At 41.2% G+C, this 21,492-nt stretch overlaps 1 long non-coding RNA gene across 1 annotated transcript; it reads right to left on the reverse strand.

The window, feature by feature from the left end:
• Nucleotides 1-6,754: 6,754 nt before the first annotated feature.
• On the reverse strand, nucleotides 6,755-17,734 carry LOC147512369 (uncharacterized). Its single transcript, XR_015217200.1, has 3 exons — nucleotides 17,605-17,734; nucleotides 7,525-7,645; nucleotides 6,755-6,971 (listed from the first exon to the last, which is right to left on the reverse strand). It is a non-coding gene; the product is annotated as an uncharacterized LOC147512369 (long non-coding RNA).
• Between the last annotated feature and the right edge of the window lie 3,758 nt (nucleotides 17,735-21,492).

The raw sequence follows: 21,492 nt of genomic DNA on the forward strand, positions 1-21,492 counted from the left end.
GATTTTTCTTTAATTATTCTTTGAGGTTAGTTCAATGCATTTGTATCCAGATTTCGAGTTACTATTAATTATTTTTCGAGGTTAGTTAAATGTAGTTGATTACAATTTTCAATTTTATGTTAATTATTCTTTGAGGTTAGTTCAATATGTTTGCTTACAGTTTTCGATTTCCCGTTAATTGTTCTCTAAGGTTAGTTTGTTGTGTTTGCATCTAGTTTCCGATTTTACGTTAATTAGGTTAGTTTAATGCAGTTGCATCTAATTTCCGATTTCCCATTAATTAGATTAGTTCAATGCATTTGCATCCAGTTTCTGATTGCTTGTTAATTATTATTTGAGGTTAGTTAAATGCATTTACATACAATTTCCGATTTCTCATTAATTATTTTTTGAGGTTCACTGGAATTCCATCCAGTTTTCGATTTTCTGTTAATTATTTTTTAAAGTTATATAGTTCAATGCATTTGCATCCAATTTCTAATTTTTCGTTAATTTGTTTTTTAGGTTATTTCAGTGTAGTTGCATCCAGTTTCCGGTTTTCAATTAATTATTCTTTGATATTAGTTTAATGCATTTGTATCCAATTTCTGATTTTCACTTAATTATTTTTTGAGGTTAGTTCAATGTCTCGCAAATCTTGTAAGTAATAAACCGCTCCAAATAAATCAAACCCCTTTGTAAGACACTACTTAGAAGCTCGAAACATTTTTTGGTTATAGAGGGACCCTAAAATAGCAACAAGTGTCATAGCTCTAGTCATACTCTCCTTATGTGTTTTGCTAATAAACAATGTGGCAACAATAGTCTGTATAACTATTGCTAATAAAACAATAGTTATACTAATGGTGTCATAAGACAACCTCTCCAACTTAACAACATCAACTTCTGAACATTAGCACCCAGTCCCTGATTCTTATGTACAACTTTAAGAAGACGCCTAAATAGACAACCTCAACTGAATCATCATCTCTTTATTAAGTTTTATGTATTTCCAATGCCTATAAACAATGTGGCAAAGCCTCTTTATTAATCAACACTGCAACATACCGTGTGCTTTTATTATTCAATAGCTTCGACTAATTTCCTATTAGCCACACCAAGCTCACTACTTGCAATAACTTAAGTCGTGGTATTTGTTTAAGCTACTAGCTCGTGCTAAAGCAAGTCAAAAGTGGGTTATGATTCTAACTTTGACAATATATTGTTAGCCCTATTTATATATCCTAAACTATCATTAAACCTGTTCAAACCATAGCAAGTAGATCCCATCAAATATAATGTAAAGTCATGGGCAGTGGTAAAAACGATGAACATGAATCATTTTCACTATTAACCGGAGTTTAGAACCAAATTATGTGTACTTGTGATGGCTTCTATAAGAGGAGAATACCAACATCTAGTGCTAAAAATGTCAAGCCACGAAGAGAAAATAAGGCGTGGAATTCTCTAATTTCTAGCTACTAAAAATATGATTTTTTGCCGCGGCCAGTTGTGGTGGCGAAAAGTCCAAAATTCGTGGCAACATGTGTTTTGCCACGAAAAAACTTTTTGCCTCGCTCGAGGCAAAAAAGGGTGTGGAAAAAAGTTTGTTACCACGATTTTTGTCACCGCTGCAAGAGAATGAATATTTAGCCATGGTCATGTCGTGGCAAGACATTGTTTTTTTATTTGAATTAATTTAATTGTCAAAATAAATGAATTTCTTTTTGTCACGGGAACGGTGGTTGCCAAAAGTATTTATTGCCACGGTTGTGGCAATAAATATTTCTCCAAACATTACTTTTGGTTCTTTTTTTTACAACAAATGGTTGCGGCAAAATATGTGTGTGTATATATATATATATATATATATATATATATATATATATATATATATATATATATATATATATATATATATATATATATATATATATATTTTGTGTACTAAAACCACATAAAGCTATGAATGAGAATCTAAACTGAAATTTCATTTCACATAGAAGCTACATAAACCAATTCCAATCACTACCAAAATAAGAGAAACAACAATCCATCTTTGGAGTATTTCTGTATCACACAAACAAAAGTATCAAAATATCTACACAAAAAATCCTTGTGATGGAAATTCAAAATCCAACCGTACGCATGCATAGTAGTAACATATTTCGCCCATCAGTGCCAAAATCGCAAAAATCATAAAGTTCAAAATCGATCATGCATGTACAAAAAGCCATCACTGTGCATTTATTTTCTGCATAAACAAACAACAATTAACACAAGTTTAGAATTTGCAAGAACTCATGTCATCTGAGTATCATGAAATGATTTTAAAAGTTCATAACACATATAAGAACAACAAACCAAAAAAGTCTAATAGGCATGAGTCATCTACTATTGCTAAAGATTCAAATGATGATCACATATTCATGATAGAAAGGCTCCACAGGGTAGTCTATCATTCATGAAATCGTCAACAGATAGAGAATTTAAGGACATGGCGGTATACGTATTCAACTATATATTCTTTTGAAATAAACTTGAGAAGACCACAAACAAAGGCACATGTTGAACAGAATAAGATCAACCCATTCCAATCCTCTCTTAACATTTGCTGGTCAACAAAGATGCATGAAACAATTGACCAGAGTTTTTTTCCAGATAAATGAGAGTGTCTTTGCAGTGCAGAAGCAACCGAATTAGAGGTGGTAACTAAATATAGGGACGACAACAACAAAACCTAGAATGTCACTATTTTACACAAATTGCAAAGTTCATACATCATATTTGCATAGAAGATCGGGGATTCGGGATTCCCCCATATTAAAGATCCTAAATGATGAAAATAGACAATGCTTCTAAAATGTAGGCATTCAGATTTGTCTGTTTTAAAAGGATGTCACTACAGTCGTCTTTACTGACGCCAGAAGAACCTTCCAGTGACCTCAGGTTTACTTCCAGCCATCTCAGAAGTGCATTGGCAAGATCATGTTTACTGTAAAAAAAAAAAAAGGCTTTTTAAGACTACTAAAATTCAATAGCTTTTAAATAAATGAATAAGCTACTATAAGATTGACAAGTGAACCTGTGCACCGTAAGATGATTGATCTAAGCAACAACTTAGCAAATTGTAAGGAACTTCAACAAAAGACTTGCATGATATAGCTCATGTCTGCAGAATAAAAACAACCATATTGTAGGGGAGTGATATTCTCTATCCAGCACGCGCCTAGCATGGCGGGAATGGCACATCGACCTATGGATCCAGGTCGCATCCATGAGCTAGTAGAACGCTACAGACAGATCGCAGTATCACGCGAACTACGCTAGAAAGTGACACAGATCCCCTATCCAGAAGCAATCATGACTAAAGGTGTACTTGTACATATCTTGGCCCGTCGACCATCGGGTCACGACGCAAGCTACTTGTCTGTTGCCACTCCACATCATTCTGGCCAGACTATGAGGACAGTTCTCATGTGCTATCCTAATCTCCACCCCTCATTTGGGACATCCTTTACACTTTACACGTGGTGAGCAAGGATACACTCTCAATCTCTATAAATACCTCTCCTATGAACTACGCCAGACCTGATTCTACTTTCCCCCATACAACCCAGAGTAAGATACGTAGGCAGTTCGCTCTCAAGTCGAACTCGGTCTCATCCAATAACCTATTCCAGTCCCCCAGTGACTGTTTGTAAGGGAAAACCAAATCACACCTTTACATTGGCGCCGTCTGTGGTCTCGATTACTTGAGAAACCAAACCATTTCCAAACAAATCCGTAGCAAAAACTCTCAAGCCCACGAAGTATGGCAAGCCTCGAAGCTCAAGTCCACATTTTAGCAGGACAACTAGGGACAGTGAACGAGCAAATAGCTGAGCTCAGGCAAGAACAATTTTTACTTGCTAAAATAGTTTTACCCGTAGTTGCATTATGTATTGTAATTCATATTTCTATTTACTACAAGCTCAAGTGTAAGATACTTAAGATTGTTAGAATAAACTGCGGTATTTACTTGCATCTCCAAGCCACGCCACTCGCACCGCAAGCACCATATGCACTTTCAAGCTCATCGCCTCTCCGAATCTCACTAAGTTGAGGACCTATACTCCTAGGATCAACTAAGCAAGAACGCTCTCAGGAGCAGCACGCCCTCAGGGGCTACACTCACTCTTAAGCGAGCAGAACGCTCTCAGAAGCTTACAGGCTCATCGCCTCTCCGAATCTCGCTAAGTTGAGGACCTATACTCCAAAGATCAGCTCAGCGAGAATGCTCTTAGGAGCTTACAGGCTCATCGCCTCTCCGAATCTCGCTAAGTTGAGGACCTATACTCCTAGGATCAGCTCAGCGAGAACGCTCAGAGCAAAGACGCCTCGGGGGCTACACACGCCTCAATGGCGAGCGTAACGCCTCGGGAGCTTACAGGCTCATAGCCTCTCTGAGTCTCACTCGTTGAGAACCTATACTCCTAGAATCAACTACGTAAGAACGCTCTCAACGAGCAACACACCCTCAGGAACTCACAGGGCCACGAGCCCCCTAAGTCTACACTAATCGGACACTTACATCTCCTAGATCGCTCTCCCGAGCAATACTACACAAGCATAACGCTTTACGAGAGTACATCTCAGAAACAAACCAAATGAACAGAGTAATAGAGTAATAGCTACAAACAGTCAAGCAAAAGATAAACATTAAGCATAAAGTTACCATGAAGCTATACGCCAGTTTTAGGTAATCAGTTCAAAACCACCGATCTGCTGGGTTTACCCAGGAAATCCAGATCGGACCGATGAACAAAAAAAAAAAGAGAGAGATTAACGAACTGCCACTTTCGTGGATACCAGTTCTCTGTATCAAATAAGGGCGAACTGCAAATTTCAGGCAAGCCTGAAAACGCAGCTCTAATGTTTAACCCTCGTAGGGGCAAAGAACAAGCATAGTCACTACAACTCGAACCGAGTTTCTTACCAAGAAGAGAAATCAATATCACGGAGCCGCAACCACATGTTTGTCACGAGGGCGGTCTTTGGTCGAAAGGCGTGCCTTGCAGCCCCGAGAACAACGCGATACCCGTCCCCTTGAGGCCCATCCGCCTTTGTCACCGACAATACTTCGTCCAAATTTTAGCATACTCGCTACAGGCCGTGGTATACACGCTTTGAGCTTTGCGAGCAACCCGGCCGACATCGCTTTAGCGTGCTTTCGGTGACTTCCGCTACCTCCTCCATTTGCATTTCGGCCATTTGCGCGACCGGTCTAGCGTCATCATCAAGCAAAGACGATGCTTCGCGTCATCGCTTCCGGCTTCCTCTCTTTGTCAGCCCCGGGCATTTCGCCAAGCAAGCATTTCGACCGGGAGTTGACATCGATGTATCGAGCACGTTGCCTGGCGTTCTTGAGCTTATCATACCGAGCCAGAAACTACAAAGACAGAGTCATAATCAGAATCACTTAAGACATAAAGCGGCAAAGCTGACAGAGAAACACTCACCAAACAACTAGCCATATCCATGGTCCCTAGCAACGTATCCATATCTTCGTCCTCGACTTCAGCTCTGTCCCCATCTAACACGATCCCCTTCAGCAGACTAGTCGCTATGGGTGCCGAGTGGAAGCTGCAATCAGAGCGTTTTACAGCACGCTTCTTCCCCGTTCTCCCCACGTAGTAGAATTCGCTCCCCACGCCCCACGACACGCGAGGGAGCTTAACTCTCCTAGCGACGTGGCGACCTTTGCCCTGTGTCGCCGCTTCCTTCAACCCAGATGGGAGCATTCTAGAACAGAGGCTTAGCACGAAACAAGAAGAAGAGGTTCAACAATGGCAGAGAACTAACCTGAAGGATGATGCGGTAATGAAGTTCTATCTACCAGACGAAGTAGCCAAATGAAGTTTCAAAAGAGCAAGTGAAATTTTTGAGCAACCGCCCTCCGGTTTCAAGGCATCATGATTACACCCCCGATTCTAGCTGCCCGCGACTTCCAAACCATATCTGTCTTTTCACATCCACGAAAAATGGGCGCACGTTTTCTTCTCTGCGAATCGCCGGATCATCGCCACGTCTTTGAACACCGTCAAAGCGTTAAGCACCGCGGCTCACATGATTAAACACGAGCCATTCCTCACGGATCGTTGGAGATTTCCACCTCTAACATACTCCGCGCCAAGACTACCGATCTCTCTCCGGTCGTTTTCACAACCCATCGAGGAGGGGCCGTAAGGGAGTGATATTCTCTATCCAAAGACAGCTAGCTAGCATGGCGTGGAATGGCACATCGACCTATGGATCCAGTGCATCCATGAGCTAGTAGAACGCTTCTGGGGCGGTCAGCGGTATCATGCGAACTTCGAACTACGCTAGGAAGTGACCACGGATCCCCTATCCGAAGCAATCATGACTAAAGGTGTACTTGTACATATCTTGGCGTCGACCACCGGTCGCGACCGCCAAACTACTTATCTGTTGCCACTCCACATCATTCTGGCCGGACCTATGATGGCCGGTTCTCCGCGTCTATCCTAATCTCCACCCCTCATTTGGGACATCCTTTACACTTTACACGTGGTGAGCAAGGATACACTCTCAATCTCTATAAATACCTCTCCTATGAACTACGCCAGACCTGATTCTACTCTCCCCCATACAATCCAGAGTAAGATACATAGGCAGTTCTCTCTCAAGTCGAACTCGGTCTCATCCAATAACCTATTCCAGTCCCCCAGTGACTGTTTGTAAGGGAAAACCAAATCACACCTTTACACATATATTAGCAACTATCGGTTTATCACTAAAAGATTTGCGCCTTGAGATTAGAGCCTATAAATGGCAGCATCAACCATAGTTACTGCACTCAATCACATTTTTTCATCTTTATTTAAACGAAAATAGTTATTCAGAATGAAACGAAAAATACTTGCAATTCAAAATACCTACAAAGTTTCGTGCAAGATATGCCGCACTTAGCTCTGTAATACAGTCCATAGCTGCCACATATACCAGTTCCAACTGTCAGAAGACATGCTTTAATAGTTGTATACCAAATACAGTTGCATTATACCAAAGAGAGAAAATGTACCATGCTGCAATCCAAAGCTCCATATTTCAATTATAGATTCTAATGGTATTTGCAATTTCAATTATAGATTCTAATGGTATTTGCAAAGTAAGTAGCCTTCTAGAAGAGGTTGCCTTTGAGAACCATGACGTGCACTCCTGTAGAAGACTATCCACACCCAAAAAGAATGCACCCTGGGTCCCTCAAAATGTTAGATGAGAAGTCTACTATTGTACTTATTGTATTGATAAAAATGATATATTACCAAATGAACACAAAAACCAATACAACAAGCATTACTGCTCACAAACTCCCTGTTCTCTTTCCCAACACACAAACACTCACACACACAATTGCACCCAACTATTTTAACCTAGGAAAAACATTGTTGCATGCAGGTATACTAATGGTGGTCTATAATACACTTGTGAGCTTACATCGTAATACAGTTATCTAAACTATTAAATAACAACATGCCTCACCTCTATAAGAGGAATGAAATTATCGATCGAAACATCTAACGAAATTCCGCAAATAAACCTAAGCATATCAACAACAGTCTCCACATTCCACTCAACTGAAACAGTATCTAAACACGACTCACTGCAATTCCAAAACAAAATTAATTAATTAATTAATCATTCCAACAGCTTAATCGATAAAAAAAATGAATATAGACATCTGAAATTTCCAATAAGAAGACTACGAAAGTATGAAATGTATATACTGTTCTTACAACTTGTGAGATCACTTGTCTCTTCTCCTTACTCTTGTCTCTTTTCTCTTTCTTTCTTTTTCTCCTTCTTTCCTTTTCTCTCACCTCAACTTTTTATCTCTTTTTCTAATCTCCCTCTCCTGTTCGTTGATCTTCCCTCCATCTAATGTCTCTTCGCTCTCCACATATTGCGGCAGGTATCTTGCAGTTAGGATTCCGCTCTCTCTCTCCACGTCTCGCAGCAGTTCCAAAGCGGTTAAGATACCGCAGATATGATCCCATGCAGCCCGCTTCCCCGTACTATACCGCATCCGGTCCATTTGTCACCACTAGCCTTTTAGGTCATGAATATGACCCCTACAGATGCCCTTTCTCGGTCATATTGATGGGCCGCGGACATCGATGGGGCCGAGAACTAACCTTTGCTTATTTCATACACCCTTCGCGGTATATTTCTCTTCCTTTCACTGCCACCCCCTATTATTTTACTCTTTTCCCACATTTTCTCTTTCTCATCACGTGCTCTACGTGCTTCCTCTTTATTGCCACGTGGAAATACGGCGCACACGCATCCGAACCTACCTTTTCGATTTTCGAGATTCCACGTGTCCCAATTTCTCTGGTTCTTATTTTTTCGGTAAATCCCTTTTTGCCCCTGCCCTTTCAAATCCCGCTCAAACTTATTACTTCTCTCAAAACCCCAAACCCTCACTTTCCCTTCAACCCCTTCCACTTTGTCTCCCCTGTTCTTCCCTCCGGTGGATATCTCCAGCTCCGATCGTGCTCTTCACCTTCCTCAGTCGCTTTGGCTTCCTCCTATCGCAGGTTTGTTTTTCCCCTTCTGTTCATTTTCTTTACCTCTCGTTATTTGTTTTAGTATTTTTTGGGTGTTGCTCCATCACTTTCTTCTTTTCTTGCATTGCAATATCTTTCTTTCTGTGAAACCCCCTTCTTTGCGCTGATTCCATAATGTCTGGATCGGAATCGGGGGCTACCTCCGCCACCAAATCCGACCGATCTGGATCGTCTACCCCCAGATCTAGCCATCCCTCCATTGACCGATCGGAATCCCCTACTTCTGACTCCACCAGTCCAGCCGCTGTTCCATCTACTTCTGGGAGGAAATCATCTCTTCCTCCCCCGCCGTCGTACTACTGCAGACCCAACTTAGATGTCGTTAAAGCCGCTTATGGCATACCCAGCGACGTGATTCTAGAACACGTGTCTGACGTCACCCACTTCCCTCACTTGGTAACTCCGCGACCTGGTTATCTCGTCGCTACTGTAGGACAGATAGCGGCAGGTTTGCGCTTTCCCTTAACTCTTCTTGATGTCAAAGTATGTAATCATTTCAACATTCCGCCATGTCAAGGCATAGGCAATTTCTGGCGTGTTATGTACGCCGCCAACCATTACAACGAGACCCAAAATCCAGCTCCGCGATATACTTGCTCATTTTTATATAAAGAAAAACACTAAACTTGGAAGTGTGGGATACCAATCTTTCTGCACTCGTCCGCAAAAGAAATTTTTTATTCTTCACATCACCACTTCTGACAAAGTGTGGCACCTATTCGTTGTATGTGTCTGGGGTTTTTTATCCACGGACCTCCCTTTGGAAGTTTCTCTGAGGCATCTCCATTACCTTACAAGCGGTAAATAAACCATTTAGAGTTGCAATGTTTCTGTCCAACTTGTTTGTAATTTGCCTTTATTTTTGGTGATCCAGGTTGGAGACCTGATTCGCGATCACAGATATACACCGGCGTTTTTTCAGAGATTTTCCAATCCCTTCGCAATTTGGAGAGTGCCCAGTGTGAAGTCCTCGGTATAGATCCCAAAAAAGCCAATCCTCTCCTATTGAAAGACATCGGCAAATACCAAGGCCCCCTCTATCGCCTGCTGCCCCCCAAAGAAAGAAAGCCAAAACCTTCCCCACCTCAAAAAAGAAAACGTCCAGTTCACCGGTCCTTCAAGTATACCACCAAAATCTCTCATTCTCGAGCTGCCGCCCAATGGGCCACTGCTACCAAGGCCCCAACTACGACTGCTGTCCCACTTCCTCCATTGTATTCTCGTGTAGCTGAGTGGGAAGACGACTTTTCCCACAATCTTTCTCCAAATTCTGGCCCCGATATGGATGTAAATAAATACAAGCTTTAGGACAGCGACTCTGATGGCGATGCGCCTGTTGAAGTTTCAGATAAGTGTCCTCCTGCGAAAAAGGCCAAAACCACTTCTTATCCCAACACTGGTGCCCGCGCTGAGCCTTCGCAGTCTATTGCTCCCACACGCCGCTCCAGGCAGGATCCAATTCTAGTGGGTCCATTAACATCCGGCCCCGTTGAAGTCTGGCATCCCAAATTCAAGGCCAGAGATCGCGATGTCAACACTCGTGATTCAGCTTTGGAGAACCCAGCTGTCGCAACATCTCTATTTTTCAGCTCCCATCTCCCTCGGGATCAAGCATATGGAGACTCTGACACTGTCGCTTCCCATAGGGCTTCCATCTATACTGGTTGGGAAAAGGTGTGTGTTATTAATTTGAATTTCCCATTATCTGTCCTACTACCTTTGATTCAAAATATGTCTCTGTAGCTGAGCCTAGATATTGGCTACGTATTGCGCGGCCTAACCAAGATCTTGTGGAGAATCGGATCTTTAAGAGGAGATTGATGGCTAGAAATCAAAGTATGCCAAGTTGAAGAAGGAAAGGGATGAATCTCAGATCGCGGCACACAAGGTACAGAAAGAGCTCCAGGTTGCCGAGGATAAGCACCGCGACTACGTAGCGGGGGTAAATTCCAAACTGGAAAGCTTGAAAGAGGCGGAGAAACTTGCCTCTCAAGCCGCTGACTTTGGACAAAGGCGAAGGAAGGCTGCGGGCGATTCGAGGTTTAGCTGGAAAGAAGATTGCTCGTGAATTGCAGCAGCAACTTGATCAGCTTACCGCGGCTGGACGCCTTCTTCCCCCGCCACCTCCAGTTTCAGATACGCCATTGTTGGTTCCCTCAACTATGAATCGTGAGACTACTGAGACGACTACCACTGATATGCCTATTAATCCTGCTAGAGCTGACACCTCTCCAGTGGAAGTAGACGAAGATATATAACAGCACCGCTGTTAGTGAAGCGGCAAATCCCTCTCAGGAAGAAGTGAATACTGAACCTCAACAGTAACATATGCTGACTTTCTTTCTTTGTAGTTAATCCATCAGATTTGTAATATTTTGTGAACAAATACTTTTGCTTGTGCTTGAACCAATACATTTGCGTTGCAGGTGTCAATCTAAGTTGTTTAATTTTCCCTTAGCACTTTTATTATTGGCTGTTATAATTTTAGACTTTCCCTTTATCAATTCACCATGCCGTGAAGTCATTTAATTAGAAACTCTAATCTTGATACTCCTTTCTTAATATTCGATGGGGCTATTTTGATTTACCCCAAGTTGATTCGGGTTGTCCCACAGTCCGTGAAGGGCTCCTCGCTCTCTTTATACAGCTGTGAAGCTAGTCAGGGTTGCCCCTATTTTGATTCGGACATACAGTCCGCGAAGGGCTCCTCCCCTCTCTTTATAGGTTGTGAAGCTAGTCGGGGTTGCCCCGGTTTGATTCGGACGTCTGATCCGCGAAAGCTCCTCCTCCCCGCTCTCTTTATACATCTGTGAAGCTAGTCAGGGTTGCCCTTAGTTTGATTCGGACATACAATCCGCGAAGGGCTCCTCCCCCTCACTCTCTTTATATAGCTGTGAAGCTAGTCAGGGTTGCCCCCAGTTTGATTCGGACATACAATCCGCGAAGGGCTCCTCCCCCTCTCTCTCTCTTTATACAGCTGTGAAGCTTGTTGGGGCAATTATACTCGCTCCAAAATCGATTATTTATTATCTACTACTGATTCGATTGAAAGAAGTGCATGTTAATTTCATAGACATAATAATAAACAATACAAATAGTGCGCTATCATAAGCTCTTTCTTAAATATGTCATACGAAAAGACTAAACACAGACCCTAGACATGGAACTTTTTCAACATTCTGACATTCCACGACCTTTCTATCTTTGCCCCTGTCGTAGTCTGTAATCCATAAGTTCCAAAGGTACCCCTCTTATTGATGACATAGGGTCCTTCCCAGTTTGGTCCCAACTTTCCTTCGTTTTCTTTCTTGGTGGCAGGAGTAACTCGTTGCAGCACATGGTCACCCACCGTGAAACTCCGTGGCTTTACTCGTTTATCATACTGTCTCTATAGAGTCCGATGGTATTCCTCTAACCGAATACGGGCTATCTCTCTTCTTTCTTCGATAAGATTCAAATCCGCAACTAATATTCTCTCATTCAGTCCTTTTTCAACAACCTGGGTTATGGTTGTGGATTCTATCATTTCCACTGGTATGATGGCCGCCTCTACTCCGTACGCCATTGCGAATGGTGATTCATTAGTGGATGTTCTCGGTGTGGTCTGATATGCCCATAGCACATGACTTAACTCGTCTTCCCATGCACCCTTCCTCTCCTCCAACTTTCGCTTTAAATTGTCCATTATTATTTTGTTGGATGCCTCTGCCTGTCTATTTCCCTCAGGGTTGTAGGGGGCTAAGAACCCTTGCTTTACCTTAAATGCCTGAAGAAACTCTCGCACCTTTCCCCCGGTAAACTGAGTTCCATTGTCCGCGATTACTGTATGTGGCAGCTCGAACCTGCATATGATATTCTCCCACAAAAACTTCTTCACGTTTTCTTCTTTAACTTGTTGCAAAGCCACACCTTCCACCCATTTGGTAAAATAGTCAGTAGCGGCTAACATAAATCTCCTTTTACCGCTCGCCATGGGTAAAGGTCCTACAATATCTAGTCCCCACATGGCGAACGGCCATGGGCTGAACACATTATGCAATGGCTCAGCTGGTGAGTGTATGAATGAAGCAAATCGTTGACATTTCTCGCATTTCTTGGCGTACTCTGTGGCGTCTCTTTTCATATGAGGCCAAAAATACCCTTGTGATATCAACCTATGAGTTGTAGTTCGCCCTACAGAATGACTCCTGCAATCTCCTTCGTGAACCTCTGCCATAACTTCTTGCGCCAGCCGCGGACCTATACATTTTAGCAATGGTCCGATGAAATTTCTCCTATATAGTTCACCTTCCAGCAATGTGTACCTCTGACTCAACTATTCCATCCTTTGTCTGTCCTGTTTATTCTCTACCTCTATTCCCTTTAAGAAATTCTTTATCGGTTCTATCCAACCCTGATCCCCCTCGGTAGTGAGACAAACCCCATCCTCATCTGATGCACTTGGTTTGCTCAACACTCTAACTTGAATAGACCGACCCTCTGATCCGGGAAGAACCGCCGCCACATAAGCCAAAGCATCAGCGTGTCTATTCTCTCCGCGGCCCAGATGAGCAAATTGTATTTTGTCGAACTTGCTTGCCTTTCGCTGTAGGACCTCAAGGTATCTCGCCATCAGAGGGTAGCGAGCCGCAAACCCTCCATTCACCTGACAAACTACCAAATTGGAATCTGAGAAAACAGACAACTCATTCACCCCCAGATCCTTGGCCAAGTCTAATTCAGCTATCACAGCTTCATATTCATACTCATTATTTGAAGCCGCGAACCCCAGTTTCATAGATAGCTCAAGGCGATTGTTCTCAGGAGTCACTAACATGACCCCTATTCCATTTCCTGTATCTGTAGAAGAACCATCTGTGAAAACTCTCCACCCATTGCGCATATCCCAAGGATCCAAAGGATCGCGACTGACCTCCCCTTCAGATTCCATTACCATTTCCTCTCCCCAAGTGGGATCCTCTGCCGGAAATTCGGCCAGAAACTCCGCCACGGCTTGTGCCTTTTCCGCTGTTCTGACTTGGTATGTAATCTCGTAAGAACTGAGCAATACCGCCCACTTAAGCATCCTACTTGATTTCTCAGCCTTCAATGCTTGTTTGAGAGGCAAGTTTGTTACTACCACCACAGAATGAGCTTTGAAGTAAGGCTTCAATTTAAGAGCTGAAAATATCAAAGCTAAAGCATACTTTTCAATCCTACTGTACCGGGTCTCTGCATCCAGTAAGGTTTTGCTTTGAAAGTAAACTGGCCTTTCTATCTTGTTGATCACCCTCACCAGAACTGAACTTATAGCATACACGCTAACACCCAGATACAAAAGCAGCTTTTCTCCCTATTCTGGCCGTGATAGCAAGGGTGCTTGCCCTAGGTAGCTTTTCAACTCTTGAAAGGCTCTTTTGCATTCTGCGGTCCAATGGAAATCAGGAGTTTTTCTCAGCAAGTGGTATAGAGGCCGACATTTGTCCAACGACTTGGAAATGAATCTATTAAGTGCGACAACCCGTCCAGCCAGTCGTTGTACTTCCTTCACATTCTGCGGAGATGGCATCTCAATCAACGATCGAATCTGCTCTAGATTTGCCTCTATTCCGCAGTGGGTGACTATGTAGCCCAAAAACTTTCTTGAAGTTACCCCAAATGAGCATTTCTCGGGATTGAGTTTCAGTTTATGCTTGCGCAGTATGCCAAAAGTCTCATGGAGGCCTTCTAAGTGTTCCTTTTCCAACATGTTTTTTTTCCACCATGTTGTTAATGTATATTTCTATCCCCTTTCGAATTTTACCTTCGAACATCTTTTCTCCCAACCGCTGAAAGGTAGCACTCGCATTCTTTAAGCCAAAAGGCATCCTGGTGTAACAATAGATACCACCCTCCACCACAAAGGTGGTTTTCTCCTGATCTGGCCTGAACATTGCGACCTGATTGTATCCCATCAATGCATCCATGATGGGTAACAATCTTTGGGGGAATAGGGGAATAGGGTCGACACACATTCTAACCTTGCCGTTCTTTTTCGGTACCACGACCACATTAGACAACCACTCTGTAAACTCCACTTCCCTTATTATCCTCGCCCCCTTCAGCCGTATAACTTTTTCGCGAATCCCTTCAGCGTATTTGGGCCTTATGCTTCTCATCTTCTGTCGCACTGGCTTAGCATTTTCATTCATATGCAAACGATGACAAGCATACTCTGGGTCTAAGCCCGTGATATCCTCGATTACCCATACAAATATATCGGTATTGTCCGTCAGAAACTGCACCAACTTACCCTTCCATTCCTCCGGCAAGTCAGCTCCAACCGATGTAAACTTTTCCTCATCTCCCACCCCAAGGTTCACTACCTCCAACTCATCCAACATTTTCGGTCCGAGCAGAGGCTCATACCCTTCTGTTTCCGCTGCCCCCTGTAATTGCTATGCTGATCCTGGTTCGTTTGACGACCCCTCCCCTTTTGTTCCACGGACCACACTTTTTATAGTAACTTGATGGATATTTTGCGCTACTACTTGGTCCCCCCTTATTTCGTATGTCCCCCCATTAGTAGGGAAGCAGATCACTGGGTAAAATGTCGAGGGGTTGGCCTTCATTTCGTGGATCCATTTTCTCCTTAGGATGACATTATATTGAGAACTTGAATCCACCACCATAAACCTAGTGAATACCGTTGTCAGATCAGCTGTAACCGGTAGCATCAATTCCCCCATGGGCTCTGTCATGCTGCCGTTAAACCCATACATATTAGTTCAAGGTGCTTTTAACTGATCTTTTCCAATATTCATCTCCTCCATCGCCCCCTTAAATAACAAGTTCACTGAACTGCCGCAGTCTATCAACACTCTCTTTACCAGATAATTGCCCATCGCTATAGTAATTACCAACGCATTCTCATGCGGGAAAATTACTGACTCTAAGTCTTTTGGGGTGAACCTTATGCTTTCCTCACCCACTGCTGTTCCACGAATTAACCGCGGTATGCTTACCACCTCATTCACTTGTTGTAAACTCGTTGTCTTTCTCATCTTTTCTTGGTGTGCATTTCTTCCAAGGGTTTCTCCACTAAAGATGACATTGATGGTACCTAAAATTCTAGTCGGAGCTGGCACCCTCTTTTCTTGGTGAACCTCCGCGACAAACTCCCTGAGCATCCCCTTTTCAATCATTCTTTCCACCAACCATTTCAAAGCATAACATTCATTAGTGGCGTGATTCCTGATTTTATGATATGCACATAATGTCTTCCCTTCTATCTCCATGGGTGTATTTCGCGGACCCTCAAAGTACTGCTGCCCTTTAATTAGCGGCAAGATTTCCTTTAAAGGCCTGTTAAGCGGAGTCTGTTCGATTTCCCGGTATGGCTTCCTCTTCCGGATATCCCTTCGGCCGCAGTTTCCCGTCCTATTCGGACCTCAGCTCTATCCTCTGTACGCTCCTTTCTCTCTTTCCTCTATTATACTTTTTCCCTTGCTGTTATCTCGGTTGACGGTCTGCACTGCCTTCCCTGATCTCTTCTGTTCCTTCGTATTTCTATGCATTATATCCTCGTAGCGTATGTATTTTTCTACCTTTGGATACAGAGCATGCAAAGAAGTGATTTCGATTTTGGAAACCGACTCATGAACTCTAGTTCCCACCCTCAAGCCGTGCTGAAAGGCTATGATCGTGGTATGTTCCTCCAAATTTTCCACCCTCAATGTCTCCTCCTTGAACCTACACAGAAACTCTCTCAATGACTCTGCGGACCTTTGTTTTACATTGAACAGAGCTGCGATGTCAACCACCCTTCTTTTATGGTGTATGAAGTGATCAATAAACGCGCGCTCCAGTTCTTCAAACCTTTTGATGCTCCGTGACGCCAACCTGTAATACCAATCAGAGGCTCCCCCGCCCTTTAGACTGGCGGGGAACATCATGCAGCGAAGCCCATCATATTTATTCTCCTGCCATAATGACATCTGTTGCCGAAAATGGTGCAAGTGATCCGTCGGGTCTCCCTTTCCATCATACCTCTCAAATCTGGGCTGGGCGAACCTCTTAGGCACTTCCAAATTCCATATCGAATCTGCTAGTGGATTTTTGTTGAGGCTTGCAACCTCCTTCTGCGTAGCGCTCTGGTTCACTTTTTCCGCTGCGTGGTTCATCTCCCTATCTTTCTCAATCATAGCCTGTACTACCTCCAATGTGATACCCACCGTTTGTTCAACCCCCTGTGGCGGGTACTCCTCATTCTCCCCCTCCACTTCGTTGTTTCGATGATCATCCCGCCCCGTTTCACCATGTGTAATCTCTCTCTCCTTCCTTAACTTGTCATTCTCAGTCCGTAACCTAACTATCTCCTCTTGGAGAAGTCTGGTAGCGTCCGCCGCCGCGTTAGATATTTCTTCCTCTCCTACCCCTTATTCTTCTCCTACCCTTTCCACTTCAGTGCTCTCTATTTCCTCGACCATTTCTCTAACCATTGCTTTCTTAGGTCTCCCTACTCCCCTTTTCACTACAGTAGCCATTTTCTATCAATTCCCCACAGACGGCGCCAAATGTATATACTGTTCTTACAACTTATGAGATCACTTGTCTCTTCTCCTTACTCTTCTCTCTCTCTTTTTTTTCCCCTTCTTTCCTTTTCTCTCACCTCAACCTTTTATCTCTTTTTCTCTTTTTCTAACCTCCCTCTCCTGTTCGTTGATCTTCCCTCCATCTAATGTCTCTTCGCTCTCCACGTATCGCGGCAGTTATCTTGCAGTTAGGATTTCGCTCTCTCTTTCCACGTCTCGCAGCGGTTCCAAAGCGGTTAGGATACCGTGGATATGATCCCATGCAGCCCGCTTCCCCGTACTATACCGCATCCGGTCCATTTGTCACCACTAGCCTTTTAGGTCATGAATATGACCCCTACATGAAGATTGTTCAATAAGCCTGAGATTCAAATAAGTTTGAAATATTGAGAAATTGAAGATCAAGTGTTTAAAGAAATGTTGGAAGAGGAAATTCTTACTTGTTTATATTTGTTTGAATTTTGATGATTTGAGAGTTGAGAATTAAAGGGAGGTTCCAATGAACAGCACCAGCAACACCAACTCAAATTATAAGGAACAACACCAGCACCAGCACTGATCAGAAAAAGGGAGGTTTTCCAACGAACAGCACCATCACGTATAATCACAACAAAAAAATAAATAAGGAATCTCCACCTCAAATTAATGAATTTGGTGAAGGAAAAGAAAATGAAATAAGGTTAACTAGTTCTTAATTACTTGAATCTACAAATCTTTCGCTTTAGGTGAAAGAGGAAAAAGATTTACTTTTTTTGGATGGAGATTTCAATAAGGTGGAAAATGGGTTTTACTTTAGCCGCCCATGTTCTCTTTGATACTGGTGAGAGAGAGATAAAAAAAACTTGAGCGGCGAGAATGAAAATGCAATCTGTTTTATTTTTTCAATTTTTTTGTTCGATAATGAGCACGAGATAACGAAATAAAGTGCGGGTACTTTTTATTCGTTTTAGATTCATTTATTCATATATTATAACCAATTAAAAAAATACATTTTACCGCGCCCAATTTCCTTCTGAGGTGAGAAGTGAACTTGTAGCTGCGGGAAGCCTACAACCATTACGAGAAACTGAGATTTGGCTGCGGATGCTGACAAGCCGTGGCTAAAAACCATATTTTGCCTCAACCGAAGATGGCTGCTGCAAAAGGGTCTTTTAGCCTCAACAATTGGTGGCCGTGACAAAAGACTCGCCGCAAGAAGCCATTTTTTTGGTAGTTATGCTCAAAATGATTTTTTTTTAGGATAGCATACAACTCCTACGGGACATGAATTATGCTGGGTTAAGCACAGATGTAGTATGTCTACTGATGTCATGTAGGGTTGTTTCTTCTCTTGCTCAATATAGTATGTCTAGTGATGTCATGAGCATTTTCATTGACATGTTAAAGCCAGATGTCGTAACCTTAGCAAGTGTCCTCCCAACAATATATTTAATGTAACTTGATAATTGTGAAAAAAATGGTACTAAAATCCAAAAGAAGGATTCTACTCCTACATGAATAGATTGGAATCTAAAAGAAGGATTAGAAATGCTCTTGTATCTGTTTACACCAAATGTGATTCAATTCAATATGTTGCTTATGTCTTCAATTCAAAGATACTACGTACCAAGATGTGATTTCTTGGAGCTTAATGGTTGTAGGACACATTCTGATAAGAGCCTAAAACTGTAGTTTTAGCCCCTTAATAATATTACTTTTAGGCCAATTATGTGATTAATAAGTAAGAGTTAGCACTGTTATCGTGTTCTTATGTATTTCAGGCATTGGAGTTGAATACGTGCAGAAATGCGTCTCTTTTGCGAGATAAAGAAGCAAATGTTAGTTGCTAAGAAGTTCTATGATTAAAGGCCAAAATTCAAGGAGAAAAAGTCTTTTTAAAGCCCGGTCAAAGCTGAAAAGTCAAAGTCAACGCGGGCAGAAATAGCACACAAAAGTCAGCTGAACTTACGAAGGCCGTATCCACTCAGACCTCGGAATTGGGCCTACCTTACGTCAAAACGACCAGATCGGAAAGAGCTTTCTAATGGTCTAAGCTTTGACCCAATCAGAGGAGCAGAAGTAGATGAAAAGGACTGTTGAAGTCATTTCCGGCTGAAAAACCCTTTGTGGACTGAAGTACTGAGGTTTTGGGCTCGATTTTCCGGCCCAAAACATAGCTCCAAGCCCATGCACGAAATTGTGGATCTTGTCTCTTCTATATCAAGAGACAAAAGTTGAGCTATAAAGTTACTTAGTTTTACTTCATAAAAATGAGTTTTAGAACAATAAGTACTTAGTTTTTAGTTAGTTTTTACTTAGTCAATTAGTTTTAGTTAGTTTTTAATTAGTAAATGATCAAAATACTTAGTTTTAATTCATTAGTTAGTTTTAGATCTAGTTAATTAGCATCAAATTAGTTTTTTAGAATAAGATTTAGTTTTTAGAATCAATAATTAGTTTGTATTTCAAGTTTTAGTTATTTCAATTCAATTCAAGTTATTTTAATCAAGTTTAGTTTAATTTAATTATGTCTTATTATTATTGTTTATTGTTAATGAACCCAATGAAACTAGGCTAAAAACTCTATTAGAGGAGTTTTATAAAGTTTATATGAGGGTTATGATTGTTCTTTTTTTTGTTTTCTTATTGTCTTGTGTGCTTCAAGTTCAAGTTCTATAGTTGTCTATAGATAGAGATTATAGAAGTTGAACTAGAGAAAAGAAACTCCACAAAGAGATTTGTGGAGGAGAATTTCTCTTATGCTAATCATATCTTAGTACAGAGATTGCTAGGATTGGTTAGGGATCAATAATAAATTGTGGCTTTTGTTGTTTTACCTTGTGTAGATTAATAAATGTTAAGATTAAAACATGAGAAACTAGTTAGAATAATCATAACTTCACATAGATGGATTAATCCATCCTCTATGTTCTTCCTATTCATTAAATTCACTTTTTAATTGCTTAGTTTAAATTAGTTTATTGTATTGTTAGTTTAAATAATTTATAATTAGTTTTAGTTTAGATAAATCACAACACTACTCTCATTGTTCTCACTATTGTTTCCTTGTGTTGATTAATTGAATTCGTTTAGTCTTGATAGATTAAGAGTGGAACGAATCCTGACTCTCTATATTATATAATGAATTGAGAGTAGGAATATTGATTAAACACTTGTTTATGTTGATTGACTATTTGTGTTTATGCATAGATAGTTAAGTTAACGTAACATTTGTAATTATCACATTCATAATGGCTATTTTTAAGAAGCACATGGAACATTCAGGGAGATGATTACTCATCAAATTCAACCAAATCCTATCTCTGTGACAAATATTATTTCATAAAAGCAATCAGCCAATGCGAAATCCGGAAAAGTCAATGGTTGTGTAAAAGCAATCATCCCAATCAACCATCTCCCCTTAAAGAAAACTAAAAAGGATTGAAAACTTCATAAAAGTTCTTCTGTGGAATTTTCTCTTTCAGTGGTTTCTTGTTGATGTAGACTAATAGAGAAACATAAAGAGCATGTAGCTCAGATTGCTGAGATGTTGCTAAAGAAAGAAGTTTTACACCAAGATGACATGATTAGAGTACTGGGGGAACGTTCTTGGAAGTCAGATGAGCAGACAAATAACTACGATAGGTTCGGGGATGGATTTATTGTAGAAGAGAAGAGTGTAGAGACCACAGAGGTTGAAAATGGTGGACAATGAATCATCCTCTTGAGCCAGAGGTTGGTCCTACTTAATAATACAATAGTTTGTGTTTTGTATATGAAATGGGGATTTTCATCATCCTATGTAGGCATATGCATGTACAGTTCAACATGTTTTCCATAAGAGTATTATTGCAGAACATTTGTTGCTGTCGTGATTTGATATCTTGGTAATCAAACCCTCAGTAGAGGATTTTTTTTCCTCCTCCAATATATATAGTCCTTCTCTAAAAAGTAGCTACTTAAGTTAACTTTAAAATAAGTACGTAAGTAAAACTTCACCTACAAAATGAATTCAAACCTATTTTTTTGTGGATATGATATACTCAATATTAAGATCATCTCTACAAAATTTCAGCTCATTTGGAAATTTCTAACATTGACAAAAAATGATTACAAAATCTCAACATTTCTGGACCGTTAGATTTCTTTTTAAAGATGTCAACAATTTTTATCTATGTTAGAGGTTTTCAAATGAGATGAAATTTTGGAAAGATAATCATTATGGTGAGTTCTTCATAACCACAAAAAATTATATTTGAATTCATTTTGTAGGTAAAGTTAAAAATGACGATTTCTTATATAAATATATATATATATATATATATATATATATATATATATATATATAT

This window comes from Coptis chinensis, chromosome 3, assembly GCF_015680905.1.
Source record: "Coptis chinensis isolate HL-2020 chromosome 3, ASM1568090v1, whole genome shotgun sequence".
NCBI lineage: Eukaryota > Viridiplantae > Streptophyta > Magnoliopsida > Ranunculales > Ranunculaceae > Coptis > Coptis chinensis.